This window comes from Labeo rohita, chromosome 16 (genome assembly GCF_022985175.1).
Source record: "Labeo rohita strain BAU-BD-2019 chromosome 16, IGBB_LRoh.1.0, whole genome shotgun sequence".
Lineage (NCBI taxonomy): Eukaryota > Metazoa > Chordata > Actinopteri > Cypriniformes > Cyprinidae > Labeo > Labeo rohita.
In genome coordinates this window covers 23,593,142-23,609,173 of record NC_066884.1, presented here as the reverse complement: position 1 = coordinate 23,609,173, position 16,032 = coordinate 23,593,142, and positions in this window count along the sequence as shown.

Sequence of the window (16,032 nt, the reverse complement as noted above, 5' to 3'; positions counted from 1 at the left end):
AAGTCTAGAGCTCATGGACAGTTCTGGAACTTACTCACAGAGGAAAAGTACCCCAACATGAGGAAATGTGCTACCTCCTTGACTGCATTATTCGGCTCCACTTATTTATGTGAGTCAGCCTTTTCCCACATGAAGATCATTAAGTCCAAGTACCGTTCCACCATGACTGATGATCATTTGGAAGTGTGCTTGAGGTTGGCTATCAGCAGCTACTGTCCGGACTATGCATCCCTGGCTGATTCCATTCAGTGCAAATCATCAGAGTAAAGTAATGACAAAAAATGTACTTGTATGTAGTTGTATTGTGCAATATGGGTTTCATGTACTTATGCAAGCTACACCAACATATAAAGAATTCTCAATATATTCATAAATAAATATATGTTTTGCATTTTTATAGTAGGTAGATCATTTTGACTTGGTCATTTTATAAGTAGCTCACAAGCCAAAAAAAGTGTGGGCACCCCTGATTTACAGTATAGCCAATATTTCAGTCTTTAGTTTAACATTTCTGTTTCAAATTAACATGAATCAAAGAATGCTGAAAAAAAGGTATGACCAGAAAAGTATCAATCATCACAGTTGTTTTCAACATTAATAATGAGAAGAAATGTTTCTTGTGCAGTGAATCAACATATTAGAATGATTTCTGAGGTATGTGATACTTCAGACTGGAGTAATGATGCTGTAAATTCACCAAATTATATTAAGTAAATCTATCTAATCAGCCAATCACATGGCATCAACTCAAAGCATGAAACTGAGGCATGTGGACATGGTCAAGACAATCTGCTGAAGTTTAAACCAAGCATCAGAATGGGGAAGAAAGGAGATTTAAGTGACATTAAATGTGTCATAGTTTTTGCTGCCAGACTGGCAGACACTGCTGATCTACTGGGATTTTCACACGTAACCATCTCTTTGAATGGCCTGAAAATATCTGATGAGCAGCAGTTCTGTGGGCGAAAATGCATTGTTGATGCCAGAGGTCAAAGGAGAATGGCCAGACTGGTTTGAGCTGAGAGGCAACAGTAACTCAAATAACCACTCCTACAAACGAAGTATGTAACAAGCATCTCTGAATGCACATTTCAAACTTTGAAGAAGATGAGCTACAGCAGCAGAAGACCACACCGGGGGCTGCTCTTGTTAGTTAAGAACTGGAAACTGAAGCTGCAATTCACACATTTGGACAACAGAAGACTGGAAAAAGGTTACCTGGTCTGATGATTCTTGAAAGGGAAGGAAGCATGGATCCATTCTGTTTTGTATCAGTGGTTCAGGCTGCTGGTGGTGGTGTAATGGTGTGGGGGATATTTTCTTGCCACACTTTAGGCCTCTTAGTACCAAATAAGCATGCTACAGCCTACATCAGTATTGTACCATCACCATCCCTTCATGACCACAGTGTACCATCATATGATGGCTGCTTTCAGCAGGATAATGCGCCATGTCGCAAAGCTCAAATCATCTCAGACTGGTTTCTTGAACATGACAGCTGAGTTCACTAAACTCAAATGGCCTCCATGACCGGATCTCAATCCAATAGAGCACCATTGGAACGGGAAATTTGCATCATGGATGTGAAGCCTGACAAATCTGCAGCAACTGCATAATGCTATCATGTCAACATAGACCAAAATCTCAGAGGAATTTTTCCAGCACCATTCTGAATCTACGGCATGAAGAATTACGGCAGTTATGAAGGCAAGAGAGGAAGAGAGTTCAACCCGGTACTAGCAAGATCTGAATAGTACTGTGTGTGTGTGTATATATATATACCCAATGTTTTCAACTAAATGTTTTCAACTTTATGTGTTTTGGCCATTCATTCACACAACAATGTGTTTTGGGTGCCTGAAAATGGAAACTTTTGAAAATGGATACCAACATCCACTCCTTGCTAACTCTGAAAAAACAAATTTGTGAAAACAGTTATGTCACATGTATGCATATTATATGTTCAGTCTAGCTATGTGTGCAGACGTGTAGTGTTAGTAATAGAGTATTTTCATGACACGTCATCAGTCATCCATAGCGGTGGCACTGAACCAAACAACACTCGCAAATTTAGCTGATTATTGCTGCTGAAAATGGTCAGTTATTGTCATGTTTGGGCTGTACTACAGTAGTCAACATTTGAAGTGGATCAAAAAAGTTAATCAAAGTTGTCCTAAGACAAGAAGAGGGTATTGATTTTGGATTTAGGACAACTTTGATGAAAGGTTTTGATCCACTTCAAATGTTGACTACTGTAATCGGTCAGACTGGGAAAACATTTGGAGTTCATTCGTAAAGCTGTTCTGATGGAAATTTTTGAAATCATGAAAATGTTTGTATTTTCAAAATGTTAGTTGGTACAAAAGAAATATACACATGCTCCCTACCACGTGTAAATGGTGCGTAAAACGTTCTGTGTTCCTTTTGGCAAACTGATAACACTTAATTTTGATGCACTGCCACAATAATTAAGTTAATTTGCGCTTGCCTTCTTTTGGATGTTTTTTTTTTTTGTATACTGTTTTGATAACTTTTTCAACTGGCTAAAAACTCTTTGGTGGACACATGCTATTGAGTATTTATTATTAGGCATATGGCCTATTAGTCTTTTTTTCATTTTTTCAATATACTGGAGCCAAACCTGAGAAAGTAGACCAGAATATTTCACCGCGTTCCTGGACACGCAATTTGTGCAGCTGTAATTCATAGGCCTGGATTTTGCTAATTGTGAATAAAAGTGCACGAGCACCCTACTTACGAATGATTGGAATTCATTAACATACACGTTAAACTATCAAATCGGACATTTACGAAGTATTTTTGAATCTGGGAGGAGCGTTTTCGGGAAGATCTGTTTTATGTGCAAATTACTCAGAATTTACTTATATATTTACGCAAGTTTTATAAATGAGGCAAATGTTGTTTGTATGTAAAAACTTTTCAAAAATGTCAAAGAAAATCTTTTCCATTTTTAGTACACCGCTGTCATGTAAACAAACCTTCAAACAAACCTGCACACACAAAAACTGTGAGTATATTAATCAATCATCCACTCAGTCACTGATTATGTTTGTGTGTATGTGTGTGTGTGTGTGAGAGAGAGAGAGAGAGAGAAAGTGAGAAACCATGAGGAGCTCATGATCCATGGTGCCTGCCTGAGCTTTTATCGATCCCTTTAGATTCTCTTACCTTGACCGATCATAATTTTTACAACTTCAGTCGTATTCACTCCATTACACACTGAAGACAGACCACACATCAGTACTGTGTGAGAGAGCCCTGCTGGGAACTGGAGACTTTTATATATTGCTCAGCGCTCTAGTGTGATTTTGATTATATTTTTGTTGCAACTTTGCAGTTTTAGACCTAGAATAAGTTCCATAGCAGTATCTTTGTAAGGTAGTGTTTTGAAATGAATAGGAGATACGGGGGGTTTGCTTCAATGCCTCCCAAAAGCAGGTCCACGTGACACTTTAATACAGAACTGTTAATTAAAATGTTAAATCAAAGAATGCCAGTGCACACAGAAAAAAATAAAAAAACAAACCCCACTTCTATAATATGACTTTCTCAAATTTCACATTGAGCATGGCCAAATTGAGGCCAACCTCGTCCTGCTGACTGACTCTTATGTGAAACGGTGGTGAAATGGTTGTGTTTCTGGATAGGGTTATTAAATTATTCCCAGGCTGCGTTCCAGGAGATAAATAGATACATTTATATATTCAAGAGCTCATCATGCTTGTATTATGTAAATGAATGTTGCCATCTGATCTGCCAGCACCTCGCAACCACCTTGCATTACTGTCGCTTTCAGAGAAAGTGCAATAATGGTTAATCGTTGTGTTAAACAGCAATTGTTTTTAGCTGTCCACAGGCCATGTTAGGCTTTGCTGTGTCTCCATCTTTCCCTAATGGTCAATAGTCTCAGAGAGTCCATTTATAAATCAGCCACTAAAGATGAAAGAATTGATGGGTTAGTTATAATAACCAATTAGCACTGTGCTGGAAAACCCAAAGCAATTACACTCTTAATCAGCTGCTCTCGCTGACCCTCAGTTCCTCTCAGGTTGATGAGTCATCAGCACCATTGTAAAGAAGCAGCCCATGGGGGAATGAGCTGCCCTGACCTCCTCTGACACTGATAAACACACACGGACAGACTGGAGACTGGTTCAAAACATTTAGTTTCTACGTCTGTAACTCTGTGGGGTTCTTTCCCTACTGTGCGGTTTATATTTGTCTGCTATAAAATCATTCAGAAATGTACTGTACTTTGGATAGGATGTGTTGTTTTGAATAAAAACATTTGCCAAATGCATATAATGTAAATTACTATTTTTTTTTAAAGGGGTCATTGGATGCCCATTTCCCCCAAGTTGATATGATTCTTTAGGGTCTTAATGAAAAGTCTATAATATACTTTGGTTAAAAATTCTCAATGGTTGTGTAAAACAACACCCTTTTTACCTTGCCAAAATCAGCTCTGCAAAAATCATCCTGTTCTGGTCGAGGCTGCTTTAAGTGTTAATGAGCTCTGCTCAGCCCGCCCCTCTCTTCTCTCTGTGGAGTGACGAGCCTGTTTACTTTAGCCACATTTAGCCGCTAAACTTGCTAACTAGCACGTTATTAGGAAAGGCGATTGCAAAGATTCATAAAAAAACCCTTATACTCATTTCTGCTATAGGTGAAGCTGGATCACGAATGATTAGCGCGAACATAGACAGATATATGTAGATGAGGGAGGTGCATTCCCTTCACAAACAAACTTAATCCACTGCATCTGCAGCAACTCAGATGTCAGGAGTAAATGACGACCACTATGTTCATTATTACATCCAGCAACACAACACTTCAATCGCTCAATCGGAGATGTTCTTGTCTAACTTACATCCCTGCTCCGGCATCAAAACAATGGAGGTTGGACTGTGACAGCTGATCTGAGGTAAGACGCTTATGTCAATCAACAATCGTGGGCGAGCGGCCTCTGTGGGTGTGACACCACAACGACAGGCATCTGAGAATGACTCAATTTGAAAAAGGGGATATTATTTTTACAGATTAGTTAAAAACCACTGCATGGATTTTTATCATTATAGGGTAGATGTGTACATACACAACACACATTAATGTTCAAACAACATGTAAAAGTAAACTTCGCATCCGATGACCCCTTTTAACATTTTTTTTTTTTAACATTTAAAGCATTTTAATGAAACATGGTAAATGTACAGGAAGAATGCTCACCATGGCTATATTTTTAAAAACATAGCAAATGAGTAATAAAACAATAACTTTCAATTGTAATAATATTTCAAAACATTACAAATTTTTACTGTAGTTTTGATCAAATAAATTCATTAATAAATACGCTAATTTAATATAAAATGTAATTTATTCCTGTGAAGCAAAGCTGAATTTTTAGTATCATTACTCCAGTCTTTAGTGTCACACGATCCTTCAGAAATCATTCTAATATTCTGATTTTGCATTCAAGAAGCATTATTGTTATCATTGTTGAAAACAGTAGTGCTGGTTAATACTTTTGTCCAATCATTATTTTTTGTAAGAATTTTTGATTATTACTTAAATTATTATTAAAGTTTAAAATAACAGCATTTGAAATACATTTTTTTTAAATAAATTACATTTTTCTGATAATTTCTAATCAATTTAATGTGTCCTTGCAGAATAAAAATATTAACTGACTCCAAGATTTTGGACAGTAGAGTAGATGAAACATAGATGTTATATATATATCTTTCTTCTTTCCTTTCCTTTCATAAACAAGAAACTGCTGATTCAGCCATTAAGATGCATTAATATAATTTCAAATGAAATGAAGTTTTGCCTTATTTAAAAATCAGTTTTTAACCTGTAAATCCTTTATAAATTCTTGTTTGACAGTGTCTTACAGATTATTCTGTCACCTCAGAAGGATGGTGGTAATAATAGTGATTTCAACCCTGTATTTTATTTCTAATTGGTTAGAAATAACTGATGGCATACACCACCAGTCAAAAGTTTTTGAACGGTAAGATTTTAAATGTTTTTTTTTTTTTTTTTTAAGAAGTCTCTTCTGCTCACCAAGCCTGCAATCTGACCTAAAGTACAACAAAAAGAGTAAGATTTTAAAATATGTTTACTATTTAAAATAACTGTGTTCTATTTTAATAAATTTTAAAATGTAATTTATTCCTGTGATTTCAAAGCTGAATTTTATCATCATTACTCCAGCCACATGTAATATTCTTATTTTCCGCTCAAAACATTTATTATTATTATTATGTTGAAAACAGCCAAGTAGATTTTTTTTTTAGGTTTCTTTGATGAATAGAAAGTTCAGAAGAACAGCATTTATCTGAAATAGAAATCTTTTGTAACATTCTAAGTTTTTATCATCTTTATCATCACCTTTGATCAATTTAAAGCATCCTTGCTAAATAAAAATATTAGAATTGTATTAAAGGATCATGTGACACTGAAGACTAGAGAAATTATGCTGAAAATTTAGCTTTGATCACAGAAATAAATTACCTTTTAAATTATATTCAAATAGAAAGCAGTTATTTTAAATAGTAAAAATATGTCACAATATTACTGCTTTTGCTGTATTTTGGATCAAATAAATGCAGGCTTGGTGAGCAGAAGAGACTCATTTAAAAAAACATTAAAAATCTTACTGTTCAAAAAATTTTTGACTGGTAGTGTATGTACATGAACAAGCAACAAAAATGAAAAAAACTTAATATGAGCACTGTAAACAGTGTCACTAGTATACTGCTATTTATGCAGTGACTGGATGACATATGAATCAAATTACAGTAGCCCACACGCTGACAAAATAAGAGGAAATGGAGTACCTTGTACATGTTCCTTGGAAAAATAAAAACACATAGGCTATATGTCATCACTAGCCAGCAAGAAGTATCAAGCCCTGCTGTTTACCTCAGCCTCTCACTTTTCATTTTCATAACCCTGGTCTGCACATTCAAACAAAATGTATTATAGTCAGTTAGTGATGAAATATATGAGCTTTATATCATACGTTTTAAAACGCATTTTAGAGTGAACTTATAACTTAACTCATTTAAATGGGTTTACTTCGACACTTCTTGTTGGCTGTGTGTGTTATATAGCTATTTGTCAAGTAAATTGAAACTCCTACCGTGGCAATAAACATTCAAATGAATCAAATATAGTTTGCTGTTGATATTCAGTGCCATTTATGCCGAGGTGTATATGAACGATGCCGTGGAACCTACGATATAAACATAAGAGCTTGTTTGTCCTTTCACAATGATGTAAAATCATTGATAAATAGGTGTGACATTGAATCTGGAAAGAAGTGAGAGTGGAATTACCTACAAGTGGTTACAGCTGTGGGCCAGCAGGATGCACCTGACCTGTCCTTCCCACTTTCACTTTGTCTTAAAATAGAGTACAGGTCAACATATAAAGTAGACAGACGCGTTCGAGCCGTGTGTCAGCGTTTGAGCGTTAGCTGAGCAGAAACACGTTGTGGTGGATCTGTTGTCCCTGCTGGATGCCTGTTTGAACAGGTGGAACCGTGGGGGCCAAATGAACCCAGAGAAAATGATTACATAATGACCAACACATCATTACCTTACATATGTCAACACCGCCAAGCATACAAGGTCAATACAGCTTTGAATCTCTCCTTCTGTCCGACCGATCGGTTCCATTCAGCGCGAGTTGTTGTATTCGCTCTGCGCCGTTTCAATTGAAATGTTCTGATCCGCAGTCAAGGACTTAACGCTCAGTTAAGCGCAGTCATGTTTAATATGATTAAGCTTTTTTAAGCTCTGAAATGATGTAATGGACGGTGTTTGAATGCAACAAAGTGCAGCGGAGACGAGGTATGAATTTGTAGGTCAGACGGAGAGGAAAGGAGGGATCGAGTCGAGAGAAGAGGTATGAAAGACTCTTTAGAGTAGAGAGGGGAGGAGAGAAAGCGAGAGGGCTCTCTGAGTCTCAGGAGCTGTGCCTCTTGAGTTAGTGATTATAAGCTCTTTCAGTATGTAGATAACAATCTGAACAGCATGGCGGGAGTGAGAGAGAGAGAGTAATTACAACCTCAATTAAACAAGAGAATCTGAGATTAGGGTCAAGAGCCCTATCACACTACATCACTGATACAACTCTGCCACTTCATCTCTCCCTTTGTCTTTTCTGTCTGTTTTTCAAATCGTTCCCCTGTTTCCCCCCTCGCCCATGTTCTCCGCTTTCGCTGTCTCTGGTTTTTGTTGCTAGTCATTTTTAGTTTCGTAGTAATGAAACTTTTGATATGAGCTGCAGCATTAAGCCCACGGGGAGCTCACCCCTCGTGGTTAATACATATTCATGAGCGCACAGTCAACCATCTCCCCCATCTACTGAAGGTCAGCCTTTCTGTTTTGTCCACGAGGGCCTTGACTTATCTGAGAATCTGTACATTGGAAAAGCGCTTCAGGGCCCTTTGTGTCCTATGGGAGGTGTTTCACGATTATACGAACAGCAGTGCATTACCAGTACAAATTTGCAACCTGGTTTACTCAGCAGTGTGTTGCATATTTTGTATTTTTTGGAAAAATGGGAATGGGAGTTAATAAACTATGGACTAATTATTGAATAACTCATTCTGTAATTACTTATAAGCTGCTGTAAGCTATTTTTATGGAATGACACTTAAAGTATCACCTGAGAGATCGCACTGAATTAGGTGTCATATGATATCACACCTGTAAATAAAAAAGTGACTGCGATCCAGCTAATTGAACCTTCGGAGGGAGTTTGATTAACAGGCGATCTGACCAATCACAGTGCTGAATCCACTATTTTTGTCTGACAAACAAACCAGACAGAAGAGTAGATTAAAGGATTAGTTCACTTCCAGAATAAATATTTCCTGATAATTTACTTACCCCTACGCTCTTAAAAATAAAGGTGTTTCATGATGCCATAGAAGAACCTTTTTGGTCTAAATGGTTCCATAAAGAACCTTTTACATCTGAAGGACCTTTCTGATTCACAAAAAGTTCTTCAGATTATAAAAAGGTAAGAACTGAATGGTTCCTTGTGGAACCAAAAATGGCTCTTCTATGGCATCGCTGTGAAGAACCTTTTAAAGCACCTTTATTTTTAAGTGTATGTCATCCAAGATCTTCGTGTCTTTTTTTCTTCATTCGAAAAGAAATTAAGGTTTTTGAGGAAAACATTTTAGGATTTTTCTCCATATAGTGGACTTCAATGGGGATCAACAGGTTGAAGGTCCAGATTGCAGTTTCAGTACAGCTTCAAAGGGCTCTACACGATCACAGCTGAGGAATAAGGGTCTTATCTAACAAAACGATGTGTCATTTTCTAATAAAAAAAGAAATTACAGTGTATATACATTTTAACCACAAATACTATCTTATACTAGCTCGACCTCATGCATTATGTAGTCACGCATAGGCAGAAGTACTGACCCAGTGTTTACAAAGCGAATGTGCAAAGAAAGTCAAACACCCTTGACAAATTAGGTAAAACATGTTGGACGATTTTGAAGTTAGAGGAGAAAAAATGCTCTACCCCAACTTTCTGAACCTAAGTACACAGACGAAGAACTAATACATGCATACGCATTGCAGAGCTAGTGCTAGACGAGCATTTGTGGTTAAAAAGTATATAAAATGTCATAAATGACAGGTCATTTTGCTAGATAAGGCCCTTATTCCTTGAGTGAGAACGTGTAGAGCCCTTTGAAGCTTCATTGAAACTGCAGTTTGGACCTTCAACCCATTGGTCCCTGTTTAAGTCCACTATCCACCTTTTTCTTAAATGCAGAAGTAAGCCAATGGGTGACACTTCTGGTTCATTATCCGAGAATTGTAACAAGAAGAATAACAATGTGCAGTAAACAGTAAAACTTTTTGCGCTACAAACCAGTGTGCTCATAAATAACATAATACATTAAAATAATATGGTAAAACACACCAATTTGCAGTATCAAACATCAAAATTAGTTGTTTTGTACAGCTAAAAATAGCTGGACACAAATCAGACTATAAGCCAAACCCATAAAATTTACAAATGGCCACGCCCAGAGAAAGATCCTGGAAAGTTTTCATCAAAAACCTTAATTTCTTTTCGACTGGAGAAAGACATGAACCTCTTGGATGACATGGGTGGGAATAAATTATTAGGAATTTTTAATTCTTGAAGTGAAGTAATCTTTTAACAGGGGTGAAACTGAAAAATGCTGTGTATTATTGACTATGATAACATTAATATACTATTATTATTGATTATCTTCTTGCCATAGTTGAAACAAGATACCTTCTGATGTTCATTCATGTTTATTTCATGCTGTAAAAGAGGAAAAGATGATTGGTTCACCTGTTGTTTGAACTGAGGCGCTACAGTGATCTGTCAGGACACATTAAAGAGTCATAAAATGTTATTTATTGTTTGAATTTCTTTAAAAATGACTAAATTTGAAAGCTGAGACCAAAAGTAACCTGCTCTGTCTTGTCTGTCTCTACGTTGTCAGTTTCCTCTTTGCTCTGCGATGTATTTTTCACTGCATAACAGTGCCATTTTGTCGCATATAGCAGTAGCTATGTTTCCATCACTGAGTTTTTATGCGCATTTTGAAGTATCGCATCAGAAATGAGTAATGGAAACGCTACATTTCTCATAAAAATCCCTTAATTTGCAAAAAAGTGTTTACGCTCACTTGAGGTGGTTTTTGACTTGCGAAAAGGGTTAATGTGAATTATGGGAGATGGAAACGCATTTCCTCCATACGCATAAAAAAAGTCATGTGACTTTGCGCTATGGGACGGCAAAACCCATCTAACCAGTGGACCGATGTCATTCCACAGCATCTGAAATTGTTATGGTCATTGTGAAATGCCTGAGCAAAGTCTGTCGTCAAAGTATTAATGTATAATTGCCTCCGAGAACTGTCTTCCCTGGTGAAAAAACCAGCATATGCTGGTAGGTATGTTTTGATGCTGGGATGCTGGTTAGGTAGGTTTTGATGCTGGTTTAAGCTGGTCCTTTGCTGGTTTATGCTGGTCCTTACCTGGTTTATGCTGGTCCTTTGCTGGTCCATGCTGGTCCTTGACCAGCAACATGACCAGCAAAAACCAGCAAAGGACCAGCTTAAACCAGCATCAAAACCTACCTAACCAGCATCCCAGCATCAAAACATACCTACCAGCATATGCTGTTTTTTTCACCAGGGATTACACGACTGCGTTCGCAAACAACAGGCCGCCACTCCACCTCCGAAAGAAATGATCACATTTATTGTGTTTTGTCTGCGTGCTCTGAGGTGCAAATAATTTATTATGTATGAAAATGACTATATTCAGTGGCTTCTCCTACTTCTCTTAGTAATGTATAGTGTCAGCTTATCAGGAAGTGACTTTTGTTCTCGTTGAATTGTTGGATGGTGCTAATTCGCAAATGTTTTATGCGATGTTCCAATTTTGCGCATAAGTTAAATTCACAACTTTGGATGGAAACCCGTCTGGTATTGAAGGGGGCGGGTCTTTGCAATGGATCAATTGGCTTTATATCAGTGGCCGCACTACCTGTCAATCATTTTGCACGTTCACGGGAAACTTAGGCTAGTAGTTCAAACTGACAGCGATTTGCGGCAACGTCGCAACTGGTCATTATTCATTTTTGAGGACAGCTGATGTTCCCCTTGGCCTCCAGTGGTTTTAGTCGCTGTCATCATTGTCAAAGATATTTTAGAGGCGTTTTTAATTTTTTTTTTATTTCTATCGAACAGTAGGTGTGTCTAATTCTAATTTTGGTGGAAGTTCCAAAACCGCGAATAGCTCACAGCGCTATTAATTATTAATCATGAATAACTAATATTGATTGTAGTGATGTCAAACCTCTCAAGGCCTTCAGCAAATCACGCAGAGATGTCATGTTGATAGAGTAGGACAAAGGATTCGACAGTATTCCCAAGGCTGGCAGGTACATCATGCAAACTGGTGCAGTAATTTAACTGCAGCTCTTTCTTCTCAAGATGAATGGAGAAGTGGTGGGGGTTTACAGCTTTGATGATGTAATGATTGCATCATTTGTTTATTTATAGTCCTCAAGTGTGCAATGACCCTTTGTTAAATATTTAATATTTAGAGTAAATGACAGGCTTGTGCCTGTGTGTGTGCCTAGTTCATAATATTTTGGAGACAAATTTGTATGTTGAAGTGAGCTAACTCCATTCATTAGAACCTCACAAAGTCTTCTTTTGGGGATGTCCTCATTTGTAACAGTGGTATAAAATGCTTTTTCATACATAACCAAAAAGAAAAATGATAATAAATTTGTAAAATGAATTAGACATAGGGATGACAGCAGTTATAGGCAGCTCTGCCTGTGTGTTTTAATAAAAGCTAAATGCTGGTAAGGATGAAAATGGCCATTTCCTGGTTTTCTGGATATGATCTCATTACTATTACAGTCATGTTTAGGGTGGAGAGGCTTTTCGGCTGCTTGTTGGTAATGTCTCATTATGTAATGACATATTTTGACCCTTGTATGTTATGCTCTGCGTGTTTGTGTGTGTGTGTCCACATATAATGACCATACTAACTATTTTCTACCTATATTTGTGTCCATGACAACACGCAAGAGTATATGTGTTGAAGCTTATGTTAAAATGTGTGTGTGTGTGTGAGTATATAGTTATCGCAATGTGCGCTTTCGGGGTTCCCTGCTTATATGGAAAAGTTTAATTCCACCTTTGTGAATCAATAATACGTCTCTATTAAGATCCATTGGGCTTTATTAGGGAACATATGCTGTGTTGCAGTGCAGTTCTGGCTATGTAATTAATGGGCTGGGTGGGCCAATTAAATTTGGGTCCTTTATGGTTGTGCTGATTGCTATGTTTAGGGCCTGAATTTCAATGAATGCCTCCCAAACATTCCCACCCTCTTGGGGGAGTATGTGCGTGCATGCGTAACTCTCTACATTTGCTTGCATGAGGGGATGCTTGTGCGTGTGCCCGTGTGTCGGCTTGGAGGTGGCTTCGGCAGTATAATTACTGCTCATAAATTACCCTTGAGATCTTTTTAGCCCACCTATACTTTATAATGATAATAATGATTAGAGACAGACACAAAAGGCATTGGTAGCTGGGTTAGTTCACAGGGCTTGGGTCAGTCTTCTGTCTTTGTACCAGCACATCTGCTCTGCTGTGAGCTGCAGTTTGCAGTTTTCATTTCTACATAAAACTAAGTGATGCTACTGTCATCAGGTTTGTCTAGTGTTAATATGTATCGTCTATTGACATTTAACGGTTGTGGAACTCAAAGCAGATGGATGTTCTGTATCTCAGTACAGTTTATCGCTTGGAGATAATAAGGGCGGTCAGATATTAATGACATTCATGAAGCTAGATATGCTGTGTCTGCATCAAATTAAATTTACAAAAGTGATTTTATATACATAGAAATCATATTAAGTGTCTAGTTTAATGATTCAAATAACGTTTGTAAAAATCAAATATCAAAATATGGGTGAAGTAATGTTTAAAATGGCAAAATTGTGTTTCAGTGTAATGGTCTGGGCTTTGATTTTACAATTACGTTTTTAAATAAACATATACATGTAAAATACTAAGTTAAAAAATATATGAAGTAAGTGTTGAAGGGACAGTTCTTCCAAAAATGAAAATTCTGTCATTAGTTACTTACCCTCATGTCGTTCCAAACCTGTAAGACCTTTTATCTTCGAAACACAAATTACGATATTTTTGATGAAACCTGTGATTTCTGACCATACGTAAACTGCAACACAACTACCACGTTTAAGACCCAAGGTAGAAAGGACTTAAAAAAGTTTAAAAAAGTCCATGTGACATCAGTGGTTCAACCGTAATTTTTATGAAGCTATGACAATACTCTTTGTGCGTAAGGAAAACAAAAATAGCAACTTTATGCATGATTTCAACACCAATATTTTCTCCTTTTTTGGCAAAAACAAAATTACCCAGGATAAATTGTAATGTATAGAAAACCAAAATTTAAAGCTATGTTACACTATATCATGGTTGACAACCTCATTCTGTCTTTCACCCAGATACGTTTACATGGAATATAAACAGTGAATTTTTTGAAGAATATCGTAGTTGGTCTTTTCAGTGTAATGAAAGTGGATGAGGATTGGGGCTTTTAGGCTGTAAAATGACACAAAAACCCATAAAAATATAATAAAGAGGTCCATACAAATCAAATCATGCAGAATATTACTCACGTTTAAATGGAATTAATATTGTGTAGGTCCTACAATTTTAAGGCGTTTTATTCAATTGTGCTGTTTATTCTATTCTGATTCTAAGAGCTGATCTTTTACTCTGCCTGCTCTAGCGGTACTGCCTTAGCTTTTTTCTAATGAAATTTATACATCAGAAATGTTCTCCTGAGAGAGATAGAAACTGGGAAGTGAAGGAGGGGCAGCAAGGGACAGGAAGAGAGAATGCTGAAGATAGTGAGAAATTGAAAGAAAGAGAGCGCCAGAGCTGTAACAGAACAGCCTGGAGTCCTTTGAGCACTACTAGAAGACTTCAGGAAACATGGATTCAATCTTTGCCTTCCACATCCCTTCGTCAGAAAGATAAAAAGAAGGAAATAAAACGCTAGGAATAAATGAATACAGCAGTAGCCACAGGAGGAAGCAGCAAGGATCTTTGCAATTATATATGATGAGAAAAGGTGAATATGACAGCAAAAATGCAGTTCCTAGAACGCTTAAAGCTTACAACATGCCTACGCTCAGACTTTTGTTTACAAAGTCACTTTTTATTGATGCTTTTTTGAGTCTTTCACCCCAAGAAGTGAGTTAAGTATACTTGCTAGAAGTATACTTACTGTATAACCTATATGAAAAATTTGGGGTCAGTAATTTTTTTTTTTTTTAATATATAATCTTGAAGGGATAGTTCATTCAAAAATGAAAATTTTGTCATTAATTACTTACCATCGTTCGTATTCAGAACACGAATTAAGATATTTTTGATGAAATCTGAGAGCAGTCTGACCCTGCATAGACAGCAACACAACTGGCACGTTCAAGGCCCAGGAAGGTAGTAAGGACGTCGATAAAATTGTCCATGTGACGTCAGTGGTTCAACTGTAATGTTATGAAGCTATGAGAATACTTTTTTGTACGCAAACAAAACAAAAATAATGTCTATTTGTCTTGGCCTTCTTTGTAGGGCTGAACGATATGCCCTAAAATCAAAATCCTGATTAATTGAACATTTTACCTCGATTACGCTTAATGAACGATTGTTCATTTAAATTTTTTGAATGCCCCCATAGGCATAGATGTGAATCTGACTCATGATAGCTGTTGCATGTGATCATCCTCTCAGCGATCTTGTCACTCTGTATGCACAAGTGTAAAAAACAATTTGTTAAGTCATCTTAAAAAAATGTCTTACCCAGCTGCCGGTCAACTCAAAAAAAGTACTCAACAACTTAGATATTTGAGTTCATTCAACTTAAAATTTTAAGGCAACAAGCCCAGCTTTTAAATTTAACAAACCAAATTTTTTGTTTAGTCAGCTCAAATATCTAAGTTGTCGCTTAGTACAACTTAACATTTCAAGTTGACTAAACTTATTTGAGTTGACTGAACTTAAAGGAGAAGTTCACTTCCAGAACAAAAATTTACGGATAATTTACTCACCTCCTTGTCATTCAAGATGTTCACGTCTTTCTTTTTTCAGTTAATAAGAAATTATATTTCTTGAGGAAAAAATTTCAGGAATGTTCTCCATATAGTGGACCTCAATGGTGCCCCCATGTTTGAACTTCCAAAATGTAGTTTAAATGCAGCTTCAAATGGCTCTAAACGATCCCAGTTGAGAAAGAAGGGTTGTATCTTGCAAAATGATCGGTCATTTTCATAACAAATTAGTTGGACAAGAAAACGAGATGGGAGTTTTTCGACATACCCTAACTGTATTGAACATATTGAACCAGAAAAAAAGAGGAGCATTTGAGGTTAAAAAGT